General features: G+C 38.1%; 1 protein-coding gene across 3 annotated transcripts in view; it reads left to right on the plus strand.

Moving 5' to 3' along the window:
* The window catches only part of LOC124619269, a 250,941-nt gene that overhangs the window by 208,545 nt on the left and 26,718 nt on the right, over positions 1-15,678 (plus strand). For all 3 annotated transcript variants that reach the window (XM_047145537.1, XM_047145538.1, XM_047145539.1), the window contains exon 6: positions 4,772-4,950. The gene's annotated coding sequence lies outside the window, so the exon portion shown is untranslated. The remainder of the gene's footprint in view (positions 1-4,771; positions 4,951-15,678) is intronic.

The raw sequence follows: 15,678 nt of genomic DNA on the forward strand, positions 1-15,678 counted from the left end.
ACTGACTTGCCCCCAGATAGCTACCTGTTATGCTAAAGAGCATAGTTACAAAACACAAAGGAAGGACTAGATAGGTTGAGGACAAAGGGCACTAGGAATGGGAAATGGCAGTTGGTAAGAAGGCAGCTAGGAGGAGTAGATATTCGGACAGTTGTCGTATAACAGATAGATTTTACCAACTGTCTGTGTTTAGTGGAGTGTCTCTTGCAGCCTCTTGTAACTGTAGGTGTAGGAAACATGCAGAAGTCCTCAGCAGTTAGAGAACCTGAGTCAGTTGCAAATTCTAGCAGCAGAATCTTCTTCTTCCTGTTAGATAATTCACACGGCAGAGGTATGAACCCGCAGTTGCAGGAAGTGTCGGGGGGAGAGTAACAGGTCACCGGCATTGTGAAGCCTAGTGCAGGATTGGCTCAGGTGACCGTTAATGTAGAGGAGTTACGTAGGAATTTTACAAAAGAGGATCACATCGTGATTGTGAGTGGCGCTGGGAATAGTATCGATAGGGTGAGGGAGTGTGATGCAGGTGGTCACCTGGTAGAGATAGCTACTCAAACTGGTGGCACTAACGTGCACTTCGTGCAACCGTTTCAGCGTCACGACTGGCCTCGTCGTAGTGTTGCCGTTAGGTGTGTTAACGTGGGGCTGGAGAAGGCACTGATGGAGGAGGACACAGACTCGACTGGCAGCACTGCCATGTGATCCATCAGTAGATCGGATGTCACTAGGCATGGTCTGCACCTCAATAGGTATGGAGAGGGGAGGCTGCCAAAGCTTATAGGTAACAGTGTAGTGGGTGGTGGTGGGATCACTCGTGGAAAAATTCCTGTAGTAATTGGTGTTAGAGCTGCATCTTTTTTAGATTGAAGTCAGCTGATAGGTGTTGTTGTTGTTGTGATCTTCAGTCCTGAGACTGGTTTGATGCAGCTCTCCATGCTACACTATCCTGTGCAAGCTTCTTCATCTCGCAGTACTTACTGTAGCCTACATCCTTCTGAATCTGCTTAGTGTATTCATCTCTTGGTCTCCCTCTATGATTTTTACCCTCCATGCTACCCTCCAATACTAAATTAGTGATCCCTTGATGCCTCAGAACATGCCCTTCCAACCGATCCCTTCTTCTTGTCAAGTTGTGCCACAAGCTCCTCTTCTCCAGAATTCTGTTCAATACCTCCTCATTAGTTATGTGATCTACCCATCTAATCTTCAGGATTCTTCTGTAGCACCATATTTCGAAAGCTTCTATTCTCTTCTTGTCTAAACTATTTATAGTCCATGTTTCACTTCCATACATGGCTACACTCCATACAAATACTTTCAGAAACGACTTCCTGACACTTAAATCTATACTCGATGTTAACAAATTTCTCTTCTTCAGAAATACTTTCCTTGCCATTGCCAGTCTACATTTTATATCCTCTCTACTTCGACCATCATCAGTTATTTTGCTCCTCAAGTAGCAAAATTCCTTTACTACTTTAAGTGTCTCATTTCCTAATCAAATACCCTCAGCATCACCCGACATAATTCGACTACATTCCATTATCCTCGTTTTGCTTTTGTTGATGTTCATCTTGTAGCCACCTTTCAAGACACCATCCATTCCGTTCAACTGCTCTTCCAAGTCCTTTGCTGTCTCTGACAGAATTACAATGTCATCGGCGAACCTCAAAGTTTTTATTTCTTCTCCGTGGATTTTAATACCTACTCCGAATTTTTCTTTTGTTTCCTTCACTGCTTGCTCAATATACAGATTGAATAAAGTCGGGAAGAGGCTACAACTCTGTCTCACTCCCTTCCCAACCACTGCTTCCCTTTCATGTCCCTCAACTCTTATAACTGCCATCTGGTTCCTGTACAAATTGTAAATAGCCTTTCGCTCTCTGTATTTTAACCCTGCCACCTTCAGAATTTGAAAGGGAGTATTCCAGTCAACATTGTCAAAAGCTTTCTCTAAGTCTACAAATGGTAGAAACATAGGTTTGCCTTTCCTTAATCTATCTTCTAAGATAAGTCGTAACGTCATTATTGCCTTACGTGTTCCAACATTTCTACGGAACGGATGGGTTAAACATCATCATCAGTTATCTGCTATATTAGCAGGTCCTTTGCCTCTCCATTTTCTGCGATCCATTGCTTCCTTCTTAAGGCTGCTGTATGTTGTACCGTCCATCATGTCATCCAGTATCTGGAATCTCTTCCTTCCTCGCTTCCTTTTCCCTTCTACATAACCTTCTAAAACTGTTTTTATCAGTCCGTCATTCTTTCTTAATATATGCCCAATCCAATTTCTTTTTCTTCTCTTTATTACATCTAGTAACTGCCTTTTCTCTCCCACTCTTCTCAGTACCTCTTCATTTTTTACTCTGTCCATCCAACTTATTCCTTCCATCTTCCGCCATGTCCAGATCTCAAAAGCCTCCAGCCTTTCTCTGTCTTTTTTCCTCATAGTCCATGTTTCAGCGCCATATAGAAGAACACTCCATACAAGACATTTTATGAGTCTCTTTCTGAGTTCCCTGTCCATACCGCTGCAGAAGATTCTCCTTTTCTTATAAAACGCCTCTTTTGCCATTGCTATCCTTGTTTTAATTTCTTTTGTTAAACAAAAGGTTTCAAACGGTAGGCATCCTTTTTTATTTAACTAAGGCATTTGATTGTGTTGTTCAAAGAATATTGCTGCAGAAGTTGACCATTATGGAATACAGGGGGTAGCTCACAATTGGTTCACCTCTCATTTTAACAATACAGCAAAACATCATGATCCACAGTGTTGAGAATGTGTACAATGTGGGGTCTGAGGGGTGCGGGGGGGGGGGGGGGGGGGGGGGGGGGGGTGCACCAGCGATCAGTGCTGGGGCCACTCCTGTTCCTTATTTATATAAATGATATGCCTCCAAGTATTACAGGTGATTCTAAAATATTTCTGTTCACTGATGACACCAGCTTGGTAGTAAAAGATGTGTGCAACATTGGCTCTGTTTCAGATAATGTAGTTCATGACATAAGTTCACAGCTTGTAGAAAAGAAACTAATGCTAAATTACAGTAAGACTCGGTCTTTACAGTATCTAACAGACAATTCAACAAAACCTGACATTTTAATTTCACTGAATGGGCATGTGATTATTTAAATTGAACAGATCAAATTTCTAGGTGTTTAGACAAGATCCTGAATAGTTTACTATCTACCTAAAGACTTAATGGTGCCATTTGTGCTATTTAAATGGTATCTGAAATAGGTGATAGTTTGATACAAAAAGTCATTTACTTTGCTTATTTTTATTTTCTTATGACATTTTGTATTATATTATTGGGGAACTCTTCCCATTCTCTAAGGATATTTGTGGCTGAGACAGGCAGTTCGGGCAATAACTGAATCTATTGTCGACCCTTGTTCATTAGTCTGGACATTCTGAAATTGGCCTATAAATATATGTATTCTTTACTGTCATTTATTGTTAACAATATCAGCTTATTCCCAAGAATTAGCAGCTTTCACTCAGTTAATACTAGACAAAAGTCCAATCTCCATTTGGGTCGCACTTCGTTGGCTCTTGTGCAGAAAGGGGTGCATCCATTTTCAATAAGCTACCACAAGAATTCAAATGTCTTAGCAGTAATCCACACTCTTTCAAATAGAAACTGAAGAGCTTCCTCATGAGCCACTTGTCATGTTCTGTCAAGCAGTTCCTAGAAAAAATAAGCCGATTCCTGTGTTATATTGTTGATTTTGTTTACATAAACTTATGGCTTGTCTTTTTTGGGTTCATAAACATTTTATTTTATCTGTCAATACTTTTATGCTGTAATTTCATGTACTGACCAGTCCCATGACCTTAAAGATTTGTTCCTCAATTTGGTCCTACAAAACTAGTTGCTTAAAATAAAAAAATTAAAAAAAAAGTTCCTGAAGATTATGATTCCTGCTGACCAGTCAAATGTAGGCAAACTTTAAATTACTGCCTGTGGGTAGTTATGTTTGTTGCAAATTTTCTGTGGTGTCTACTGGGCGATGCACGACTGTGCTAATTATAGCATACTGTCATTAATTTATTAAGATGGTAATTTATGTTGGAGAAATGGAACTACACTAAGATAGTAGACATGTAGTACCACAAGATTTGATGTTGTTAACAGTGAAATCTAAGGGCTAGCTAATGTGGAAAGACACTGAATTAACTGTTATTGTAACAAGTGGAGTAGCACCTTATTCTGACAAAAGCACACTGGTAGACACACACAGACTGATTCCCTTCCTGGAGGAGGTTTTGTATGCTCATTGCTGACTCTCCTTAATTTTGTGGCCATAGCTTATCATAATTGCCCTTCTGACCTCTGATTATTCCGAAAATTTTGCTCAGTTTGATGTTGCTTATGCTGCTCTGGCATTATCTTCAGTTTTTTTGCCTCCCTGTTTATTGATCCTATTAATATCTGAGTGTTCACAGTTGGTGATGAGTCAGGTATATGTGAAACAAATTGAAATTCAGTCTTTGATATCTTTGAAGCTATTATACTTACAATTCCCTTATTTTTAAGTATTCTGAAATTCTACCTGCCCCAAATTGGCTAGTGTATTGTGACCTGTGACTTGGATATTTCCTAAAAACTATTTTATCTTTGCATGGCACTCAGTTAGAATATCAAAGTCGTCAAAACTGGTGAGCAGTTTGCAAGCAGGTCATTTAAATTTTGTCTCTCTGATTTTTTTCTCTAATAAAGACAAGATAATCTGACACAACTTTAACTATGTATTTAATTGTGTTTTAAAGGGGTCGAGGGCTGAAAAGATTGAGAAAGCTGGACATATGGTGTGGACCTGGCTTGGACAATGAGACAATAATTGCCATCAGCCGTGGGCTCCCTGCTTTGCGGAACTCTCTGTCTGTGATGCAAAGGTGCTCTCGGCTGCTGCCTTCTCTGAGATCTACCGCCTGGAACAGCTTGAAATGTAAGCACTGCTACTGACTTTGTAGTGTAGTTCAAACAAAATAACTGGCTAGGTGATGAAACTGTAACTGGTGAAGGAGTTGAGAACTGTATGAGTAATTCATAAATGTGATGATTGAAAATGTGTTAAAAATCATAAGTGCAGCCATTAAATGAAAACACATTGGGGGACATTAAAATTGCAACAGTACACAACTGGAACATGAGGAACATCAAATTTGCTTGAAGGGTACTGAATGTTTGGATACGCAAACAACTGGCATTTCAGTGTAACCCCACAGAGTAAGTAGAAGTAAATCCACTACCTTCTATATGTGAGGAAAGATTACACAGTGGATTTCACATTCAGAAATCACATTAGATGTTGTTTGTGAAAAGGTTGCATTATACCTCGTGTAAGATGGAGAAATGTCTGTCGGCACATGTCAGGATATGAGAGCAGCACGGTTGTGGCCTGTAGAGACTGTTGTTTATCAATGAATGATGTTACTGCTTACATCAGTCGAGATCCGACAACTCTACTGCAAATATGGAACCGATGTATACTTGCACCAAGAATGATCAAAAGTACTGTTTGTTAACAAAACCAAAACTCAATTATAATGTCCTCGGACAAATATCCACACGACTATATGCACATGTCAAAGAAAGTTTTGCATCACCCTGGTTCCCAGAACTCTTGAAGATAGACATTGACTGTGGATATTGTATCACAGACACAGTCCCTTTGACTGTTGAGAGGTGTCACTAAACCTGCCCAAAGATGTAAACAATCCTGCATGAGCAGCACATATTAGATGCGAGGGGGTCCGATAGCCAATCAGTTCCAGTCATCTACCAGGAAGTAAAAGGTACACGGCTTGTGTTGTCTGTATTTCAATCGTGCCTAGACAGTCATGGTCGCAGTTTGATCACATCCCCAGTGTTACTTTGTGCCAGGAAGGGCTTTCAACAAGGGAAGTGTCCAGGCATCACGGATTGAACCAAAGAGATGTTGTTCAGATGTGGACAAGATACAGAGAGACAGGATCTGTCGATGACATGCCTTGCTCAGGCCGTCCAGTGGATGACCGCTATCTACGGATTAAGCCTCACAGGAACCCTGATAGCACTGCCACCGTGTTGAATAATGCTTTTCGTGCAGCCACAGGACGTCATTTTGTGACTCAACTGCACGCAGTAGTCTGCATGATGTGCAACTTCACTCCTGATGCCCGTGGTGAGGTCCATCTTTGCAACCGTGACACCATGCAGAGTGGTACAGATGGGCCCAACAACATGCCGAATGTACAGCAGTCCGGACCACTACGTCTGAAGGTCTCGCTGTATGGTGGTACAACGTGCAATGTGTGGTTTTCACGAGCAATAAACATCATTTCCGCCCTTTTTATGTTGATCTCTATTCCAATTTTCTGTCTTGGAACCGAAGTGATGCAAAACTCTTTTTTGATGTGTGTATAACAGAAATGTCTCTGCTGTGGACATCGTGTGTTATGTTCCTACACGATGAATCCTAGAGTTGCAGTAGGAGGCGGCGTGAAGTGTGGGGACGTTGTTGTTGCTGCTGGCATGCAACAGCTGATGTGCTGCCGGTGAAGATCGGGACAAACTGGGCTGAGTTGCCAGCGTGGAGTGCTGAGATGGAACTGCCAGTACTGCCGAATGGTGGCATTGCATCTGATCTGCTGGTACTGTCCGCTCCATAGCATGTAAATGACTTTGTATGGTTTTGTAATGGCTTAAATAGTCGGAGCAGACGAGTATTTGCATGACGCTGCAAGGCAGCGTGACTAGGCGTAGCGAAATAGTGTTGTGCTGATAGTGTTCTCTGCTGTAACAGGCAGACTTACAAAAGAACATTCCAAAATCAAGATAGGAGACGAGGTACTGGCAGAAGTAAAGCTTTGAGGACGGGGCGTGAGTCGTGCTTGGGTAGCTCAGGTGGTAGAGCACTTGCCCACGAAAGGCAAAGGTCCCGAGTTCGAGTCTCAGTCTGGCACACAGTTTTAATCTGCCAGGAAGTTTCATATCAGCGCACACTCCACTGAAGAGTGAAAATCTCACACTGGAAACATTCCCCAGGCTGTGGCTAAGCCATGTCTCCACAATATCCTTTCTTTCAGGAGTGCTAGCTCTGTAAGGTTTGCAGGAGAACTTCTGTAAAGTTTGGAAGGTGGAAGACGAGGTACTGCCAGAAGTAAAGCTGTGAGGACGGGGTGTGAGTCGTGCTTGGGTAGCTCAGTCGGTAGAGCACTTGCCCGCGAAAGGCTAAGGTCCTGATTTCGAGTCTCGGTCTGGCACACAGTTTTAATCTGCCAGGAAGTTTCAACATTCCCAAATGTCAATAAACGATCTCGATGAAACTTGGCGGGTGTGTTGAGGGGCCAAATAGTACAGTATATATTTTTTTGTTGGTACCTAATTTCACTATTAAGGGATAAAACACACCCTGAAAGACAATTTGGCAGTTTAGGTTTAGAAGGAATATCTTCAAGACAATATATAAAAAAATGTTTTTCGTATGAAAGGTCATGTGTAATTAATATTCTTGAAAACTGTGTAATCAGCTTCTGTAATAATTTGAAATTTTGCAAAATGCTGCCTACTGCAGTTCTATTGTGTTGTTTCTCAGGTGGAGACTGACATCATAATCATTCAGCAGATGTAAATCAGAAAGTCTTCTCACAAAAACTTCCAACATCGCCAACTGTATACTTCCCACAGCTGTACCTGTGCTGTCGATCCATTTGGTATCACTAGGTGAGGGTGAACGAGTTCTTTGTCTTCAGGTACGATGCTCTATATGGTTCTTTCACACTGACCACTGCAATAATCTAACAACAATACAGATATTCTCCCTCACTGGGAAAGAAAACAGCTTTCAAATATCTTTCGACTTGGTCGGGTGTTTGTTTGGTGACATTTTGATGGTATGACAAGGACATTTGTGGCTTCAAAAAGAAATTCTCAAGTTCTCGGACCAAACTCACCATTGTTTTCTCTTACAACTATGAAAAGGCAGCTGGTCAATGTGATAAAACCATTTAGAGCATTGTACATGAGGAGAAGGAACTTGTTCGTAAGGCGATCCCAATAGGCTCGATGGCACAGGTACAGCCGTGGGACGTATACAGCTTTTGATTTTGGAAGTGGTGTCAATCTTCACTTGTGAAATAATGAAATCGAGCTGCAGTCACTAGCACTAAACAACCAATTCTCTTCGCCAAGACTTATAGATATATTGAAATATGCCTGATCCACAACAGAATATTTTGAGTACCATCTGTGACAATTTGGAATCCTGCTGAATTTTGTTTTATATTGTCTTCTCTGTTGCGTATATTACAGGAAGAAATTTCATTCATTTTATGTGCATGCTGTAAGAAAACATGTTTCAAGAATTTCTTTACAAATTATCATCGTCATTATTTTCTACAATAATAAGTAGTTACTTATTATTTTCAATTAACAAAATACACACATGTGAAATGCTAAACGAAGAAAGAAAAGGAACAAGAATGTAAAATAACAACTGAAGAAATAAAAAAAATATAAGTGAAATGAATAATTTGAATTGTAATGAAAGTTTATATATCTTACAAAGTAAAATCGAGGATGGAATGTAACAATACCAGAGAAGGAAAGTTGCGGAGATGAAGAGTCGCGATAGGCACAGTAAAAAGATTCACACCATCATAGCTTTTGGCCATGAAGGCCTTTGTCAGCAGTAGACACACATACACATACACACACGCACACAAACACTCACACAAACACAACTGGCACACACGTCTGCAGTCTCAGAGAGCTGAAACTACACTTTTACATATCTTAATCTACGTTGAAAATACTCTGACAGCACACATTGTGTACAGCTTCTTTTCAAAAAATTGTATTTCAGAAACCAGCTTCATTGCATAGGGAAGCTTGAAAGCTTCTTTAATTTACTTTATACAAAAATTTTCATTTCTCGAAATTAATTTGATTTGATTTGATTTATTATTGGTCCAGTTTTATCTTACATCACAAATTGTGCAATTAATATTGGACAGGTCAAAGATAAGTTACAATAATACATAGTATTAGCAAAATAGTAGGCAAATTAAAAATAAGTACTTATTACAATTAATTTTGTTACATATTTAGAAATTCTCTGGCAGAATAGAAACAGTGCTTTATTAGAAATGCCTATAGTTTAGCTTTAAATATTGGATGAGTAGCATTTTTTATTTCCTCTGGTATCTTATTGTGTAGTATTACACCAATGTTAATTATGCTCCTCTGATAGGTGGTTGTTCTGTGATATTTTTGATGTATATATGATTTCCCTCTGGTTCTATGGTTGTGTACATTTTTGTTCTGCAGCAGTTTATCTTTTTCACTATGGACTACCACCTGAAAACAGGCAGTTTCATAAATGAATAAACTTGGAACATTTAGAACACCAAGCTCTGTAAAATGGGGTTTACAGGACTCCATCTTTTTAAGGCCACAAATTATTCTTAAAGCTCTTTTTTGCATTCTAAAAACCTTTACACTGTGAGTTGAGTATCCCCAGAAAATGATCCCATATCTGATTAGTGAGCGGAACTGTGCATAGTATCCCTGCAGTACTGTTGTTTTGCTTGTTGTAGCCTTTAAAATTCTTAGGCCATAGCATACAGATGATAGATTTCTACACAAGTTATTTATATGTGTGTCCCACTTTAAGTCTTGCTGAACCCTAAGACCCAAGAATTTTTTGACACTTACATTTTCTAGGGGATCATTTTTTAATTGGGCTTGAATAGACATTTGATTACTTCGAGGAATTAAATGAAAATCGACACACACAGTTTTTTCAGTATTTATAATGAGTTTGTTTTTTTGTGAACAACTCAGAAAGTCTTTTCATAGAACTTTCTGCTGTGGACCGCAAAGTTTCTGGACTGGATCCAGTGAGCAATATGCTGGTGTCATCGGCAAACAGGATAGTTTTTGTGGAACTCATATATTCGACTAAGTCATCCACATAAATCGAGAAGAGTAGTGCCCTAAGATTGAGCCCTGTGGTACACCATATTTTATTGGTAATTCGCTAGATAGAAAGGAGTTCTTTCTTGTTTTATTCATTTTGTTGAATTCATACTGAAGTGATACTTTCTACCTGTAGTTTTTTAGGTATGGACACAACCAGCTATGTGCTATACCTCTTACTCCTCGTCTTTCTAATTTTTCAGGCAGAATGTTATGGTCCAGGATTCAAAGGCTTTTGATAGATCTAGAAAAATACCTGCAGCTAATTTATGTTGATCAAGGGATTTTAAAATGCAATCTAAGAATTCGAAAATTGCAGTCTGTGTAGATTTAGACTTTCTAAAACCATGTTGTTGTATTTTAAGAGGTGCATATTTATTTATAAAACTTAAAAGTCTGTCATAGAAGAGTTTTTCTAGAATTTTTGAGAAGGAACTTAACTGTGACACGAGTCGGTAGTTCGATATTTTATCAGAAGAACCTTTTTTAGCAGTGGTGAAACTTTTGCTATTTTAAAAATACCTGGAAATACACTAGTTTTTAAAGAGAGGTTGAAAATTTTTGCCAAGGGGTTTGCTATGTTGTGAGCACATGCTTTTAATATGAAATCAGGTACATTATCATGACCACTTGGCGTTTTATTGCTTAATGATTTAATTTTGCTTATAATTTCATTGGGGTTCATTTCATAAACATACGTAGAAGCAGCCGAGATCACTGACTTGCCGGAGAAACTTGGGACTGGTCCTTGACAGTTTACTTGAATCAGGTCTTCAGCTAGTGAAGTGAAGTATTCATTGAATTTTTCCACAACTGAATATGTGTCTGTGACTTTTGAGCCTTCTAGTGTTAGTGATACATTCTTTTTCTTTGGCGCTGAACTACAACTTTCTTTCTTTGTAACTCTCCACGGGGATCTCATTTTGTTAGATGAGTTTCTTATCAAATTGTCATTCCACATAATTTTTGCCTCTTTGACTACTATACCATAGATTCTTTTGTAGGCTTTTGAATAATCTGCGAATTCTTGGCTTACTCTATATTTCTTACAACAGTAGTGCAGAAATCTGTTTCTCTCACTGGAAATTTTTATGCCTTTAGGTACCTGTTGCTTATTATTCTAAGATTTTACTGTTTTTGCTACTTTTGGAAACGCTACATTAAAATAGAAAGATGCTCTGAAAACTCATGTACATGCTATTAACATTTTTTGAGTGGTGATGCTTTCCCAGTTTTCCTTCGTTCTAAACATAATAAGCCAAATTACCTTTCGGGGCATGTATCACCCCTTAAAAGTGAAACTGGGCACAGACAAAAAAATATGAATCACACTATTTTTCCCCTCTACACACCCACGTAGTTTCATCAAGGTTGTTTATTGACACTTGGGATTGTTCTCGGGACATTCACCCAGCAGCAGTAACCGGTGTGACCATTTCCACTGGCAACATGTAGCCAATCAGATTTGCAGAACGTGGTATCCAACGCAAAACTTCTATTTCTTTGCACCCACACTGTGAGTATAATTGTAAAAAGGGAGAATAATCGGAGAAAGGAATATAAGTGGTTGGTACATAACTTCTCTGTAAACGGTTTAGTTGTGGAGGTTTTTTTCGTATGTCTGAGACGGACTTCCAGATGTTACTAAATATGAAAGCTCAGTACGACATACTGAGGGTTACAAATTTTTGAGAAGTTGTAACCCCTGCTTAATATCTTTCTGTTAGATTACACTTTTAGCTACTGAATATTCTTACAGCTCTTTAATGTACATGCATAGCATTTCAATATCTAAAATTAGTGTAATAGACCCGAAAGTGTTGGTTTGTTTACATCCTGCAGGAATAGCAGTGAGTCATAGGCATGCCACTTCAATACGTTCAGCTCTTTTCTGCCTGATTTCAAGAAGGGACATCTGCTAAATTCACGGAGCAATTGTGACCTCAGATTGTGAATTCTGCTGTCCAATTCTTTATCCAAAATACCAAATGGAGGTGCGAGTTGGCGAACTGCATCACGTTTGGCAATGTGGTTTTTGTAATCAGAGAATGTAGAATCTTACAACGAATGTCTTTCACGAAATTCTTCAATTAGTTTAATCAATATTATTTTTTGTCCAGTCTATCTTCACACACTGCTACCAGCTGATCGCCTGCACCCGAGACGTAACACGGGGAGCCTGCCTATGAACTGTGCAGGGATTTGTGCTGCGTTTTCAGTGAGCGAACGGATACGGGCACGCTTGCCAGGATAGAGTATTTCTTGGAATTCTAGCACTGATGTTTCAGGCACACGTTTAAGCGACAAATCTACTTGCTGAAGCTATTGTAGTGTGCCCTTCTCCTCGGGGTTCTGCCGTGAAAAATATAAAATAAAAAATCTGATTGGGTTTGGAATCTTGGTGGTTTCAGTTACGGATAAGGCGGACTTCGTATTATTGATTGAGATCGTGCTGTAATTTGACCGTGCATGGCAGAGCGGGTCGGTAACACTACAAAATGCGACTGTACGGAAATAGCATCAGAAACTAATTGAAATTTACCTTATAATCTTGTTCGACACCCAGTATTAATTACAATGTAGTCATCATGGCTGTCATCCTAATTTCACTTGTAGGACGACCTGTCTTTCACTTTTCTCCGTCTGTTGAAAACTTCTTCAAGTTGCCACTGTCATGATCAGTTTACAAATTTGATGATAACCCCCTCAAATCACTTTTGAAACAACCACACTTTGTAATGTAATTTTAATTTCCACCCAAAAGCACATTTAACACATCGCCGAAAAATACACGTCTTTCGTATCAAGACAAGAGAGAGAGTCCTCAATTAGTTCTTAAAAACAAAAACCTACGCAAGACTAAAAGGACGAACAAAATTATTTATAAAAATCGGTCGCTGGCGCAGCGCTCTTCTGCGTGTGCGATCTTTGTATTGGCGGAGGCGCGGAAGTCAAAGTACCATTACAATGCCTCCTCTACTGACACGCTCCGCAAGCGAGCGTGGCAGTATAGAAAATTTACATAGATACATATATATGAGAAAATAAGAAATTTACATATTACAAAAAATATTTCTGAGCACAATGCTCTTTGCATATCAGTCTTTGTATACAGTCTTTTTGGTGTGTATCTTCTTTAGGAGTCGTAACATTAATGTCTTTGAATTGCAGCGTATTATCGTTGCTTAGCACAGCGTTTGAATTCAGTTCACATGATTCGTGTTTAGAATGGAATTAATTCGAACAATAGATGTTTCTATTATATTGCTCCAATGTCTTTAAACGTAGTATCAGATTCTGAGTGTGTGTGTACTGCCTGGATCTCTTGCGTGTGACTTGAAGAAAATCCAAAGTTTGTTCAATGTGTCAACACGAAATTGTGATCTCCAGCAGTCAAATTTTGGTGGCGTCTACCGGGGTATAAATGGTCAATGAGGGCATAGGAAACACCTCACTGCCTAAGACAGGTGATGAGCTTGTCTTTTACACCAACCTGAAGACCTGCCGGCTTCCACTACACCATACACTTCAAGGTATATTGACATTACGTAAATATTGCTTGACCAGTGTTCCATCACGTTGGTTTCTTCTTTGCATTTTCAGTTCCATTTATATGAATCATGTGCTACATGCACAAGTCCTTTGCAGCTCATTAACATCTACTTAAAATACATTTCTTGATATAGTAAGTACATAAATATACCAATATTTACAATTAATCATTACATGAGATAGTTACATTGTTGTCGTATAGCACATATACAGAATTAAATGAAAAATATAGTAAATTTTTACGTTACATTCAATATCATTGTGCTGACATGTGAATTACATTCAGATTTAAATATACATTTTATTTATTTTATTTGTTAGCTCATTCTTTTTTTCTTTTCTTTCCTTTTTTTTCCCTTTCGTTACACTTGCAACATTTGAAGATAATTGTGGCAACTCGCTAGAATATTCAACTTAAAATTCATCTTGCCTCCTGGAATAAAATTTACACATATTTCAAGCTTCAAGACAGCCCTCTGTAGGAGGATAGGTTCATGGGATGATTGCTAACTACTTCATAAATACTAGTAAAGTCATCTCCTACAGTGGACTACACAAAATAAAATATGATAAATAAAATACATGTTAACTTAATATAATGTATGTAAAAGTTCCTATACCTAATACCGTTTCTAAGTGTGGTATCCCCACTATTGCTGTTTCTAAGAGTGGTATTCCTCTATTACCATTTCTAAGAGCGGTGCCCCTCTAAATATCTTAGGATCCTAAAAGTATGTACATCAGTGTGGTAAGTATATATATATATATATATATATATATATATATATATATATAGTTCAAGTCACTCACTCATGTTCCCATAAAGTTTGTGTAGTTCATCTCCTTCCTTTCATGAGTATCAACCAATATAAATAAATGTTTTACTTAATAAATAAATAAATCTTCTTAGATAATTGCTGCTGCGTTCCATGCTGTATATCCATTCTGTATTTACCTTGTGGTACCTGTAAAATTCTATTCATAAATAAATATGTGTGTATGTCTCTCCATACTGTCAGATAATCACGAATTATATAATGTCAAATATTTCATCAACATGTATAAATTTTTCTAAGGGAGGGATGAGAGTATGAGCCGCAACACAGGACTGACGTTTTGTTTTCTCCTTATTCTCCTTTCTATTTAATGGTGCATTAGTTCAGTTCAGTAGAGGAGCTTTAATTATGTCATTAGATGACTGCTAAATATGTTCTCTTAAATAATTCTTCCAATCTGAAGTGTCAAGCCTACATAACTCCAAAAATTTCATTACAAGTTCCCATTAGATTAGTGTTAAAGTGTTATAGATTTAAATCTACTGGTATATTTCCAACAGTGGCTGCTGTAAATAATTCTTTCCACATAAATCTATACTTTCACCTTTAGTTATAAGAATATATAAGACATCACATAAGTTATTATCTCAGGCATACCAATCTTTCAATAAATAGTATTCTTTCCACTACTTTCATTCTGTATTCCATGAGTACATGTGATATAGCGTTCAAATCTAGTTTCTCCCCGCTCAACATATTCTCAATTACTCATAACATTCTCACCTATCCATTATTCATTCTTCACAAAATAACATATATTTATTCCTCAGCATTATATATATATTCCTCTTATTCATCATCATTTCCTTTTTTTACTTCAACAACAACAATAATAATAATAATAATAATAATACCCTTTTCTCATCTTATATTCCATTTACCTCTCTCCATATTACTATTTATCCTCTTACTAAACTAAAATTACATTCACTCATCTCATTCAGTCACTCACATCACTCATATCAACATTACTATTATCACATGCCTCCTAAAGAAAATAATTCTGTTCAGTTCTCTGCCTCCTCTAATGTGTATATGCCTCCTCTAATGTGTATATGCCTCAATAGCAACTCCTCTTATAACCAAATATCTTATTAGCTATTGGATGGTTCACATTGCTTTCTAGACTTACCTGCATTCATTAGATTGTAAGTATCTGTATAACTTAAATGTAGGCTCATCATAACTGTATATCATATTAATTATCTTCTTCTCATTAGCTAACATTTTACTGTATGTATTTTTTCAAATGTCTGTGTGGATGTAGACCTCTGGGTTTATGTGTTAATGGATATTCTAATGAATAACAGCCAGGGTGTGGAATA

This window comes from Schistocerca americana, chromosome 6, assembly GCF_021461395.2.
Source record: "Schistocerca americana isolate TAMUIC-IGC-003095 chromosome 6, iqSchAmer2.1, whole genome shotgun sequence".
Classification (NCBI taxonomy): Eukaryota; Metazoa; Arthropoda; class Insecta; order Orthoptera; family Acrididae; genus Schistocerca; species Schistocerca americana.